This window comes from Macaca fascicularis, chromosome 13, assembly GCF_037993035.2.
Source record: "Macaca fascicularis isolate 582-1 chromosome 13, T2T-MFA8v1.1".
Classification (NCBI taxonomy): Eukaryota; Metazoa; Chordata; class Mammalia; order Primates; family Cercopithecidae; genus Macaca; species Macaca fascicularis.
The window spans coordinates 91707795-91722526 of NC_088387.1; the positions used below are offsets into that span (position 1 = coordinate 91707795).

A 14732-nucleotide genomic window follows, 5' to 3' on the forward strand; every position below is an offset into this window, starting at 1 on the left:
TAAAGTGCTCTTTTTGCTAGGGAAATTCAAATGTCATCATTCAACCGTGAGATAAAAATAAATTTTATTTGGAACGAAAGTGTTAAACTTTAATCTTAAAAAAAGTAAACACTTAAGAGGAACTATTTATGACCATGGAAATGTGAATTTATTAAAGAAAGAAAGTTATTTCCTAACCTCTAATAAAATAATAGTTCTATAAAAAATCACTTCTTCAACCTTTCTTCCTTACATATCACTAATGGCAAGTATTGAAAAAGATGGCACTGCACATGACACCTCCTTAAAAATAGAGAAAAAAGCTGTCCAAAAAACTAAAATGGTACAAATTCCATTAACTGAAAGTCTAGTGTAGTGCTTCATTACGTTCCAAACACATCATGTAAATGTTAGCCATATATCTTTCCAGTCAAGTTAGAACTATTCAGCTAAGGGGGAACCAAACCAAATGAAGCCGACCATGCATGGAAAACATCTGCTGATAATTTCTAAAGTTAATGGTTTCTAATAGTAGTATATATCTCTTATCACAATGCTTTCCATGGAAAATATGCAATTATTCACTGGTGAAAGATCACACTAAGTGACTTGTTAATATTACAAAAACCAGTAGTGGTACCATATAGCAGTCTGTTCATGTTTGGATAATTTAATTAGTCAGGGTTTAATAAACTTTCTGCTTAAGTGAGTTACTGGTTTTAAAAAATCTAACATACATATACCATACCACACCATAGTAAAAGATGTGCAAAGTTATTTCTACAAACAGAATTTTAGGTCACTGAAATTCAATTTAAAACACATATGGAAAAATGAAATATTTAATAAACAGTTCAACTTAATTATTTTAAAATGAAATCACTTTTTTAAAACTGTCAGTCAAATATGTTACTAAATGTTACACTCTCAAATGTACACACAGTTAAACACTCTGATCATAATAGTTCTAGTCATATTAAAATTTGATGGCTAACATTTATACAATGTGTGGCCAAGCTTTCCTCTAAGCTCTGGACAAAGAAACAGAAACTAGATCTGCATTAGAGATTTTATTCTGCACAACACAGTTCTTGCCCACAGTACTTTCCTAGCGCTATTATCTTAAAATTACAATAAAATAATGTTGGTTAATGGCAAAGCCAGGAAGTTATAATGAAACTGAGAAGACCCTAAAAGTTTAAAAGTCTCAAAACTAGAATCACATTGTACAATGAGTAAATACATTAAAAAATAATAATAATAATGCCAGAATTATTTCCAAAAGAGCCCTGTGGCTTTCAAAATGACTGATTTGGGAAGGCCACAATACTTACTCCCACAATGCTGTCACTACTTACAGTATTTTTAGAACTCCTTTATGGGAAATCCCTGCAGAACTTTTAGCACATTCTATTAATTATCCTCAATGAATGGTAACAAAGCTCCAAACTTTGAAAGCGAATTTGAGTTTTTGAAGCAATTAAAGAGTCTCATGGGGCCTAATACAGAGAATATGATGGATCAGCAAGCAGGGCCACTTATATTTGGTCCAAAATGAGATGTAAACATGAGTAATAGACTAATTTTCCTAGGAGGCCTCCTGGGAAGACAAAACCTCTAAGGTGACTGCTCTGAAGCCCATTTCTCACCTAGTTATCAATGTAACTCAATTTCACAAATAACCGGCATCCAGTTCAACATTCCCATTTTACTAACGAGAAAATGAAGTTTCTAAAAAGGTAAAAGAAATTTCCCCAAATCACCAAACTATTTAGTGGCAAACTGGGGCCTAAAAGTCAGGTCTCCTAATTCCTATTCAGTACTCGTTCCCATTCACTATGCTGCCCATAAAATTTAAGGCTTGAGAATAAAGTAGAATTGCTTTTAAAATCCATTAGGAGTTTTAGTTTTAAATTCAAGTTAAGACAACTGGAAATGGATATGGTAGGTCTAGACCCTAAACTGGGTCTGGTTTGCAATGCCAGAGCTCTTATAGCTCAACCAAAATGTAAGAAAGTGGGTTTGCTTATGCAGACATTAAAACAAAATTAAAGATGAGTTTTCATCATCACTAGTAGCATTTGTTGAGCATTCACTATGCCAGACACTTTGCCAGGCTCTTTTGCTTGCAGTGCTTCATTAAATCCTCAGAACAACCCTATGGAGGTAGACACATTATACCCTCACTTTAAAGATAAAGACAGTAGGTCTACTAAGGTTAAATCATATAATCAGAGTTACAAAGTGTGGCAGGTTGTATTTTCTAAAGATGGTTATAAAAATACATTCTTTTTCTTAATAAACTTATTTACTTTAGAGTAGTTTTTAATTTTATTTCATTTTATTTTTATAGAGACAGGGTCTCCCTATGTTGCCTAAGCTGGTCTCGAACTCCTGGGCTCAAGTGATCCCCCCAACCTCAGCCTCCTGAAGTGCTGGAATTAGAGGTGTGAGCCACTGTGCCTGGCCTAGAGTAGTTTTAAAATTGTGATGATAGGACAGAATTTCCATATACTCTATACTTAGTTTCCCCTAATATTAATGTCTTATATTAGTAGATACATTTGTCACAACTAATGAAGCAATATTATATTTGTATTAACTAAAGTCCAAATTTATCTAAATTTCCTTAGCTTTTATCTAATGTTATTCTGCACCAGGGTCCCATTAGAATACCACATTACATTTAGCCATCATGTCTCCCGTGGCTCCTCTTGGCTATGACAGTTTCTCTGACTTTCCTTGCTTCTGATGATCTAAGATTCTAAAAAGCTGAGACCGGTCCCCAAGTGTATCTTACACCAGAGAGGGTGCTTCTTAACCATACTACTAAATAATTTCCTGTAATCCAAATTGCTTGTCCTTAGGTTTGTTTTTTGTTTTTTGTTTTTTGTTTTAATAGAGACAGGATTTCACGATGTTGACCAGGCTGCTCTTAATCGAACTCCTAGCCTCAAGCAATTCTCCTGCCTCAGCCTCCCAAATCACTGGGCCTAAATTGGCAGACATATCACATTTGGAAAGTAGATCCTACAGCAATGCTTTTTCTTTCAGTAACTACATTACTACACAGTATATTCAAAAGAATATATGAATGAGCTATCATGGCATATAAGACTATGTGGCTTCAAAATATAAGTAACATCATTCTCAGTGACAAGACCAAGCAAGTTATGTATTAATATTTTTTAATAGCCATACATTCTTTCCACACAGTTTTGGAAAGATATACACTAGAGATTTTTAAAAATATTCAAATAATTCCTGCTTTCATTTAATGGCAGGAGTGCTTATAAAATATTATTAGATTTACTATACACATTTTAGGATTAAGTTGTAGCCAGTGCTAATTATAACATGCCTGGAAAAATATCTAACCTACACTGATTAAAATTCTATTTATAAAGGAAAAATCTAAACCACAGAAACAGTGCTTAGTTTAGAACAAGAACATGTACATAACTGCCAAATGCAATCCCTATTTAGATGTCTGTCTTACTGAACACTGTAATCACAAAAAACCAAAATGAATTTCTAAGTGTTTCAAGATGAAATAGCTTTTGCATAACTTTCAAGGCTTGTAATTACTTCCTTGAAAAGGTAAATAATCCAAGTTTCAATTTATTTATAATACTAGTTCTCTAGAAGTTAACAGATTGAATACTCAGCTTTACTATACATGGAAGCCTCCTACAAAATTCAGAATCTCTCAAATTAACAATTAAATGCTAACCAAAGAAAAATTACTGGAAGTCAAAGGCCAATACTAAGTTCCTACAGCCATTTATGGATAATGCAAACCCCTAGGCTTACTGAATGGGTTTTTAAGACTCCTCAAATACTTGGGGATAGCAAAGTATAAATCTAAACTGATTGCCCAGAAAAATGAATCATTAACTACACACAGTCTCTGCTTCCTCACTTCCCATTCCCTCTTCAATCAACTTCCCTCTTCAGTCAGCTTTCGGCCTCTACCATTCCACTGAAACCACTTTGGCAAAAGAGTCCACTTTCATGTAGCCACATCCAAGAGCTACTTCTCTGTCCTCATTTTACTCTACCCTCTTGGCAGCATTCCACACACATGGCCACTTCCTCCTTGAAATGCTAGCCTCTCTTGGCTTTTGTGACACCACTCTCCAGGTTTTCTTCTGACGTTGGTGATCCTTCTCTCCTGGTTGGATTGGTTGGCTCCCCCTCCTCTACCGGACCTCTAAATGCTGAAGCTTCCTATCACTCAGACATCAGTTGTCTTCTCTCTATCCTCTTCCTCCTTCCTCTTTCCTTTGCGCTATCTTTATGCTGATATTACCAAAATACCTCCATCACATTATCTTAGCTCCAGACCCACAGGTTCATCTACTTACCCAACACTTGAGTGTAATCTTACAATGTAAATCCAGTTACACAATTTCCCAGTTTAAAAACCTTTAACGGCTTTCCACTGAGCCTAGAGTAAAAATCGAATTACCACTCCCCTTCCACCTCCGTGCTAACCTCTTCTGCCAGGTTCTCCAACAGGCCACTTCCTACCTCAGGGCTTAGTACAAATTGTCCAGGCTACCTTCTCAGACTTTGTTTCACTACCTCTGTTTCTTCCTTGAGGTTTTAGGTGTCAGCTTAATGTCAACTCCTTAAACAAGCTCTCACTAAGGCTGACCACTACTTAAAGCAAGTTCCCCTCAATAGTGATTCTGTCTCAGTCCTGAGTGCTTCATTTATGGCTCTCATTACAGCCAGCGGTTATTTATTCATTTGTCTGTTTCCTTGTTTTCCACCTGTCATTCCCTCTAGAATCTTAGTTCTATAGTTCTGTAGTTGTAAGGACCATACTGATATTGTGCACTACTATATCCTCAGCATAAAACCCCAGCACACTTTGAAAGAGCTCGAATTTTCCCGACCCCAGAAACAGGGTCTCACCCTATTGCCCAGGCTAAACGTGCAGTGACGAATCACAGCTCACTTGAACTCCAACTGATACCCTCGCCTAGGCCTCCCAAAGAGCTAGGATTGCAAGCATGAAGCATCATACCCTGCATGAAAGAGCTCAATTTCTACTTGATGGAGGGCTTAATATAAAAAAGAGAAAAAGTCAGATAAATTGATCCTGTCACTTTATATTTTTGCCAGGAATTCAAAAGCTAGTATAGGCCGGGTGCAGTGGCTCACACCTGTAATCTAAGCACTTTGGGAAGCCAAGGTAGGTATATCACTTGAACTCAGAAATTGGAGACCAGCCTGGGTAACATGGCAAAACCCTACATCTACAAAGAAAAAATACAAAAATTAGCCAAGCATGTTGGTGTACACCTATAGTCCCAGCTACTCAGGAGGCTGAGGTGGGAGGATAGCTTAAGCCCAGGAGGGGCATGTTGCATCAGCCAAGATTGGGCCACCGCACTGCACCCTGGACAACAGAGCAAGACCCTGTCTGGAAAAAAGAAAAAAAGGTAACAAATGTGGTTCAGCTGACCAGTCTTTGGCCATTTTGCTATTTTTATATGGGGTCCTTTTTATTAAACAGAATACTAATACAACAAGTATAAAAGTATTAACAGGAAAATAATGTCACTTTACATCCAGAATATTTTTAATAGCCTCCAATGTGCTTTCAAAGGTTTATCTCTATGATGTAATGAAATGCAGTATAAAAGGATGAAAGTGTTTACCCTAATTGAAATACAGAAGGCAGGGATTATTTCCATTTTACAGATACAATCACTAAGGCAAAGAGGTCAATGAGTTACCTAAAATCACAGATGTTTAGTGGTGGAGCTGAAGTCTGATCTCAGTTTTCCTGGCTCCCAATCCAGTCAATCTTTTGTTTCTTTTACTTTCTTCTTTTTTGTGTTTCATTTTGGTACATACTTTCAGCCTTCTTAAAACTGTAGGGTTCAGTAAAATGTACAAACCCTAAGTATATGACTCAATATTTTTAAAAGTCAATATATCCAGACTGAGACAGAGTACTGCCTGCAACCCAGAAGCCTCCTTCATGCATGTCCCTTCCCAATAATTAACTACTCCACTGGTAACCACAATTCTGAATTATATGACCATCATTAGTCTTACCTGTCTTTTAACTTTATCTAAATGGAATTAACAAACATATACACAGCCAGGTGTGGTGGCTCACACCTATAATCTCAGCACTTTGGGAGGCTGAGGCAGAAGGATTGCTTGAGCCCAGAAGTTCTAGACCAGCCTGGGTAACATGGTGAGATCCCATCTCTCCCAAAATCGCTCAAGCGATCCTCCATAGATGGGCATGGCAACGTGCGCCTGTGGTCCCAACTACTTGAGAGGCTGAGGCAGGAGGATCACTTGAACCCCAGAGTTGGAAGCTGCAGAGAGCTATGATCGCACCACTGTAGTCTAGCCTGGATGAGTGAACGAGACCCTGTCTCAAAAAAAAGTATATACTCTACTGCATCTGGCTGCTTTTATTCAACATGTCTGTGAGAGTCACCCATATAAGTAAGTGCCAAAATGGTTTCTTCTTTTTCATTGCTGTATGGTATTTCACTGTATAAATATCCCAAAATGTATTTATTCTGTTTGACATCTGTGTATTTTTCAAGTTTGAGCTATATGAATAACGCCATTACAAACATTCTTATTTTGTAGATGAAGAAACAAAGGCCCTAAAAGGGAAAAAATACTTAAAGAAACAGCAATTGGGCAACCAAGTATATCCCAGGAGGCTTGATTCCCCTTTTACAATGTAACACAAGTCTGCAAGTCCATCTGAATCTTAACCTAAAGATTTGTTAAATTATTGTACAATATAAAACCAAGTCTTAAGTTACAAATACTATGCCAAAGATTACTGTAGTTTCTGGTTATGAAAGTTACTTTATTTGTGTATGTGTGTCTACGTCTGGTTTTTCAAATCTATCTAGCTACCTACTTACCTATCTATCTATTTATTGACAGGCTGTCATTCTGTCATCCAGGCTAGAGTGCAGTGGCACAATCATGGCTCACCGCAGCCTCAAACTCCTGGGCTCAAGTGATCCTCCCGTCTCAGCCTCCCAAGTACTAGGACTATAGGCACACACCACCACACTCAGCTAAGAAGTAACTTATTTTTATACATGTAACTATTCTATAGAGATTTACCTCCTCTACAGTCAAATAAAATTTTGTTTCCCAGATTAGAAATGAACCAAATTGGGAATTCTATCAAAATATGAACAGAGACAACAGTCCCAACTTATGAGCAGGTAGCATTCTAAAACTCTGCATTTAAATCAGCTGTTTGGAATTCAGATGCATTTTCCCAAAAAATTACATTATACAAAGTGATTAGGTTTTCAGGTCAGCCTACAAAAGCCAACTTCACAAAAATGTACCTGAAAATAGCACTAATAACAACACAGTCTTTAACCACTATGAATAAATGCTTAACTTCAAATAATGATTTATAAAACTATCTCCTAACACCCCAATCTCTTGTTTTAACTCCTAAAGTGTGGGAGGCCCAGTTCCAAATGCTTCTGTAACTGGCTTATGCCTTTTTTTTTTTTAACCCCTCACTAACACTTTTGACTTTATGTTCCCAAATCCTGGGCCACAGAATTCAGACCACAGAATTCCTTAATTCCTATCCCTTAAATAATAACCCTTTGAGATTTTTCACTGCTAGAGAAACTTTCTGGGGGGAGAGAGAGAAATTAGAAAAATAGAAGGAAAATAGTAAAATTTCAAGAAGTCTTAAAAAGTTGGTCTGTTTTTACCAAAACGGGCATGGAGTCAGGCAGGATTTTCCTAACCTCCTACTTGCATTAAAATATCCTTCTCGAGAGCCCTGCTCAATCTTTCTAGACTTCTTAAAATCCTAGGCTGGGCACCTCTGAGTGTCTCTCCTTTCACTAGGAAAGTCTCCAATTTAATTTCTTCTCACATTCCTTCTCATTACTCAGTGATAGCCTAAATGGAAAGATAAAGTGATATGTTGATAACATCAAGTCTTTAGGTATGCACAGAAGTGAAATCAGGGAGAGATGAAGACTAAGGGGTGTTCAGGCCATTGGGGTCACAATCTGTGACTTAGTTGTGTACCCATTAGAGGCTATATACAGATACTTTGGAGCAAATAAACCATTTCATAAATGGACACCAAAAAAGTTTCCAGAAATGAGAACAATCTACCTTATATACCACAATATAATATTCTTTTCCTCTTTAAGGCTTACATTACCTTTCCAGTAATTAGACTGAAGATGTATTCTATATTTTCTCCATACAACAAGCACTGACCTGAATACACCGCAAACAGGTACAATGCAAGGCATCAAAAGGCTAGCTCTAATTTGATGAAATTAATTTACCTGCAAATGGAGAAATCGATTTCTATTCAGTCTAGGTGATAAAAACTAAAAGAACAACAGCTACCCTAGCCTTAAAATCCAATAAAGAACACGGTAAATGTCTCTGAAAATCAAAAGACACCTACAAGTCATAAATGCCCTCAAAGGATTCTTAGGCATAGGAATGAGGAGTTGATTCACTAAACCTCAAAGAATGGATGTTTTAAAGGAAAAAGAAGATAAGACTGTGTCATTTTATCAAGTAAGTCTTTACAGTAAGTAAAATACCTTACAGGCCAAAAATTAAAATGAACTGCCAAACTTATGTACAAATTATTAACTATCACTTCTGTGACTGAAGTTAATATGAGAATCATACACTTAAGTGTAACAATGTAAAGAGGTATCCAAAAGTAATTTGAGCTAGCTTAATACAGACAACTAAATACACCCTCAGAGAGCTGACAGCCTGTAAACCAGCAGTCCCCAGGCTTTTTGGCACCAAGGACTGGTTTCACAGAAGACAATTTTTCCATGGAGAGCAGGGGCAGGGGCAGGGGTGGTTTCAGGATGATTCAAGCACGGTGCATTTATTGTGTACTTTATTTCTATTGTTATTACTACACTGTAATACATAATGAAATAATTATACAACTCACCATAATGGTAGAATCGACGGGCGTCCTGAGCTTGTTTTCCTGCAACTAGATGGTCCTATCTGGAGGAGTGGAGGATATGAGACAGTGACAGATCATCAGGCATTATATTCTCCTAAGGAGCATGCAACCTAGATCCCCTGCATGCACAGTTACAGGGTCTGCATTCGTGTAAGAATCGAATGCAGTGGTGACGAATCTGAGCGGAGGTGGAATTGAGGCGATAATGCAAGTGATGTGGAGTGGCTGTAAAGACAGATGAAACTTTGATCGCTGGCCTGCCATTCACCTCCTATCCACTATTATTTTACATAAACTAGTCCTGGTTCCACCACTTACTGTGTGAGCTTGGGCAAATTATTTAACCTCAGTGGCCCCAATATCTACAAAAATAAATTGGACTAAAAGTGGCGGCTACTTAAAGACTATTGTGAGGATTAAATGACAAAGTAACTGTCTTCAGCAGCTCTAGGAACAGAGTAAATGTTCAATAAAGGTTAGCTACTATTATTTTATCCTCTTGATTAGTTATTTGAAATCACATCTATGACCTATACTACCTTTGGAACCCTCACAACCCTCCAGGACAGTGCTTAAGGCCCAGTGAATGTTCAATATTTAATGGCTGAGGACTACTGGTTTATATGGAAGCTAGAACCACGAAGCTGAAGAAGACTTTAGAAGTCATCTGGAGAAGTTTCACTCCATTCAACAATAAGACTCATAGGGGATTATCACATCTTTGCTTGAACACTTACAGCGACAGAAACTTGCATCTCAACAAAGCATAAAGGAATAGTTCTAATTATTAGAATGTTCCTTGAGATTTCATTACACTGACTACTGCTTCTCAAAATATTTCTGCAAGGCTGAATTCACTAGAGGGCATCACATATTAGGAGAAACTATATCAGAAATCATCACTAAAAGGAAGGAATCATTCAACATTTATTCTGCCTAAAAGAAAAATACTGGGCTGAGTTGTATAAAACAGGCATGCCAATTTAAAACTTATTCTATTTAAACATGCATTAAAATGTTCAGAATGAATTACAATGAAGATTCTGACAAATTAGGTCGAAAATCACAGTAACTGCAAATGCTGTTGTATAGGTCAGTAATACAGATTAACACAGGGCTGGGACTCTTTCCAACCCCATTATATAGCTTCCCAATAATTGTATACAATTTCAATGGTTACTTGTTTACCAAAAAAAAAAAAACCATACAGTACCAGATTACATTTAATACTGCCCCTTGCAGCCAGCCTCCAAGTCACCACCAGCTATCCAAAAAAAGACCCAGTGCCAAAAAGAAAATTATAAGTTTCTATAAGACTAGTAAGGGACCATGACTCAATTTTGTAATCCCAGAACTATGGAGTCTGAAACAGAAGTATCACTTGAGCCCAGGAGTTCTAGACCAGCCTGGGCAACACAGTGAGACCCTACCTTTACAAAAAACTTTTTATTAGCCAGTGGTGGTGGCACATGCCTGTAATCCCAGCTGCTTGGAAGGCTGAGGCAGGAGAATCGCTTGAGCCCAGGAGTTCAAGGCTACAACGAGCTATAATTGTGCCACTACACTACACTCCAGCTTGGGCAACAGTGAGATCCTGTGTCACACACACACAAAAAAAAGGCTAGCAAGGTAAATCTGAACCTGGATTTGTGTATAACTAACAAATCTAAGGCCAGGTGTGGTGGCTCATGCCTGTAATCCCAGCACTTTCAGAGGCCAAGGTGGGAGGACTGCTTGAGTCTAGGAGTTCCAGACCAGCCTGGGCAACAAAATAAGACCTCATCTCTACAAAAAATTTTTATCAAATTAGCCATGTTTGGTGGCGCACACCTGTGGTCCCAACTATACAGGAGGCTGTGCCAGGAGGATCACGTGAACCCAGGAGGTCAAGGCTACCATGAGCCGAGATTGTGCCACTGCACTCCAGCCTGGGTGACAGAGTGAGGTCCTATTAAAAAAAAAAGTTAAATTATTTAAAACCAAATCATTAAAACTGTTCATTCATTAACCAGGTAATGGTACAATTTTAAAACCTCATCATGCTCAAAGAGGATCCAGAACTGTACTCAAATATCTGTGGCACATGCTTGTATTCCCAGCTACTCAGAAGGCTGGGGCAGGAGGATCACTTGGGCCCAGGAGTTCAAGTCCAGCTTGGTCAACATAGCAAGTCCCTGTCTCTCAAATTAAAAAAATCTTTTAATCCCCACTCACGACAATTCACAGTAATATGTAGAGAAAAACATGATGGAAAACTAGGCATGATTTATAGCACAGCTCTACACTTTATCAGATTCTGTTTGATGGGAGCTATTTTACAACTCTGTAGGCTATAGGTTAACTGAGGGACATGTAAATTCTATCCTGTCAGGCAGGAGGTTCAGTTGACCTCCTGGGCCTCTCCCCAGCTCTCCCTCCCCAACAAACCAGTTTTGTCTCCATTTGGGTCCATTTCAACATTTCTTTACTCCATATAAATTTGTGGGTTATATTACTTTTCTATTGAACCAGGTATAACATTTGCCTTCTTCCCTGATTATGAGTTTTTCTTTTACACATGTATTTTCATAGCTGCAAAGTCATTAACACACTACACAGCTTTCTTATTATTGGTAAGATGTTGTTTGATACTCAGATACCAACACAAAAACAATCCAAACAGCAAATTAGACTGGAAAGGTCCACTGCCCATGTAAATTAACAAACAAGCCTTTGGGTTTTGAAAATCAAACCCTTATAAATTTCACTGGTATAAATTAAGTCATGAGCACCGCATAAAACTAGGAAACCAGGTTTCAGAACCTTCAGAGCCAATATTCAGACTGCAGATAATGAAGTCATGAACTCTAGCAACCACAACCTGTTGCCCACTCATCTTCATTCCCTGTAAACAGTTAAAACAACTGAGGAAAATGGTCAATCCAACAGCACAATGTGCTTCAGATGATTTAAAAAAATAATTTTGGTAGACTCTGCTCCATAGAACGCATCCATGTTCATTTATCCATCCACAGAAGTAGGTTAATTTTTATGTCACTGAAGAAATCAACACAAAAACTCTTTGTTTAGGTTCATAAATTATCAAGATTATAAGGAATTAGAGAAGAAATAAAGGGATGAAAAAACATGTTGATAACCAAATTAAAGAGGATGTTCCAGATACGGGTGACCCAAATCAGGAGAATCAGGTGGCTTTTAAGACTACCAGGTTCTCTTCCGTCTAACTGCTCTCTTTATCCCAACGACACTAACTTAAAAGAACATAACAGATTCAGATTCCTTTTACTATAAGAAGCATACAACCTTGTTCTGAACTTTTTATATATGTATACACACACATATATATGTCTTCATGTATAGCATATGTAACTGTCATATGGTAGTTATGTAATATAGTTAGACACATATAATTGTCTAACATATGTAACTATCATACACATATAATTGTCATATACACATAATGAATTAATCAGAAACATTCACTCCAGACAAACTATTTTCCAAGATGGAAATCTGCTCTCCCCTGACTAGTGAGGCCATGGATACATGGTACACAAATATCAACTATATTCAACAAATCATTTCTTTTTATTTTCAACTCCAGAGAAGATAGAAAGGCGCAATTATGATTTAATGCAAAAATAGTTGCAACACACTATCCACAGCCAATCTTTTTTCTTCCTCATCACTGTGACTTAAAAGTTTCATCTAATGCATGGCACAAAATGTTCCATTACAAGGTATGGTGGGGGGCAGGTAGGAGGGATTGGCAAGACTTGTGGAGACAAAATATTCTAATAGAACCTGGATTTCTTCCTATAAATATTTAGGAAAACTGAAAATTCCTGAAATTACTTGGAAAGGTAATCACCTCCTGACTCCCTGCAAAAAATATTTTTAAGATCCGGCCTACCATAAATATTTTGCATAAAACCTATCTGAATGTCATTAAAATGCCTACAAAAAAGACAATAGAACACTTTACCAAATGCAAGAATAATGTACATTCTAACACTAGGGGCACTTCCACTTTTATAAGAAAAGAAAAAGTTTCCATTTGTCTGAGCAACTTCTGATGCAACATTAGTAATTACGGTCCTTTCCTCCAGTGTAGGCCTCAGAAACAAAAACCAGTTGATGTTTATAAACATTTATCTCAAATCAAGAAAGAAATTAACACAAAATAAAACATCAAAAGGCTTAATCTGGGCAAATTTTCCAGTTTTACAAGCCAGTGACAAAAAGTAAAGCCTTAGAAGGGGATTAATTGTCAACTCCAACAGTTTAGAGAGCAAAGCCAAATAAACAAGTGGAACCTTCTATTCAGTGAGTTCTGAAAGTCTTGTCTCAAAACCTTTTCCATAAATGCTTTCTGTATATTCTTGCCCATGTAAGCCCTAAGGACAAAAATTGTAACTATGTGGATGTTTCTTCTGTTCTCAATTTTGAGACTATGTCCCATAAACTAGTAAAAACTTTAAATTAGCTTCTTTAAAGTTTTCTAGTTAACTCCACTCAGAAGAATGTTAAATATTTAAAAGAAAGAAAAGGGCACTATGAAAAACCCACAGCAATGGTTCATGACAATGATGTTCATACTTCATACTCAGGGGTAAAGTGACTATAAGCTTTCCCTCTAAAATCAGGAATAAGACAAGGATGATTGCTTTCACCATTGTTATTCAACATTGAACTAGAATTTCTAGTGAGAACAATTAGGCAAGAAAAAGAAATAAAATTCATCCAAATCAGAAGGAAGAATTTGCACATGACATGATCCTATGTATAGAAAATCCCCAGGAACCTGCCGGGCGCGGTGGCTCAAGCCTGTAATCCCAGCACTTTGGGAGGCCGAGACGGGCGGATCACAAGGTCGGGAGATCGAGACCATCCTGGCTGACACAGTGAAACCCCGTCTCTACTAAAAAAATACAAAAAACTTGCCGGGCGAGGTGGCGGGCGCCTGTAGTCCCAGCTACTCGGGAGGCTGAGGCAGGAGAATGGCATGAACCCGGGAGGCGGAGCTTGCAGTGAGCCGAGATCTGGCCACTGCACTCCAGCCTGGGCGGCAGAGCGAGACTCCGTCTCAAAAAAAAAAGAAAAAAGAAAATCCCCAGGAACCCACAAAAATACTACTGGAGCTAATAAACAAATTCAGCAAAGTTGAAGGGTACAAGATCAACACACAAAAATCAACTATGTTTCTATACACCAGCAATAAACAAATCAAAAGGAAAATTAATAATTTCATTTACAATAACATCAAAGGAATAAACCTAGGAATAAATTTAACCAAGGAGGTAAAAGACACTTTGAAAACCACAAAACATTAACAAATTAAGGAAAATCTAATCTATGGAAGGATACACCAGGTTTAGGGATTAAAAGACAGTGCTGGCCAGGCACGGTAGCTCATGCCTGTAATCCCAGCACTTTGGGACGCTGACGTGGGTGGATCACTTAAGGTCAGGAGTTCAATACCAGCCTGGGCAACATGGTGAAACCCTGTCTCTCTACTAAAAAAACAAAAACTAGTCAGGCGTGGTGGCACACACCTGTAGTTCCAGCTACTCAGGAGGCTGAGGCAGAAGAATCACTTGAACCTAGGAGGCAGAGGTTGCAGTGAGCTGAGATCACACCACTGCACTCCAGCCTGGGCAACACAGTGAGACTCTGTCTTTAAAAATAAATAAATAGGCCGGGCATGGTGGCTCACGCCTGTAATCCCAGCACTTTGGGAGGCCAAGGTGGGTGGATCACG

At 37.9% G+C, this 14732-nt stretch overlaps 1 protein-coding gene across 29 annotated transcripts in view; it reads right to left on the reverse strand.

Moving 5' to 3' along the window:
• LCLAT1 (lysocardiolipin acyltransferase 1) overlaps positions 1 to 14732 on the reverse strand; it is a 216060-nt gene that overhangs the window by 175676 nt on the left and 25652 nt on the right. For 10 of the 29 annotated variants that reach the window (XM_065527225.1, XM_074012053.1, XM_065527222.1 and 7 more), the window contains one exon: positions 8954 to 9012. The exons of the other annotated variants lie outside the window; for them this stretch is intronic. The gene's annotated coding sequence lies outside the window, so the exon portion shown is untranslated. The remainder of the gene's footprint in view (positions 1 to 8953; positions 9013 to 14732) is intronic. 29 annotated transcript variants of the gene reach the window in all.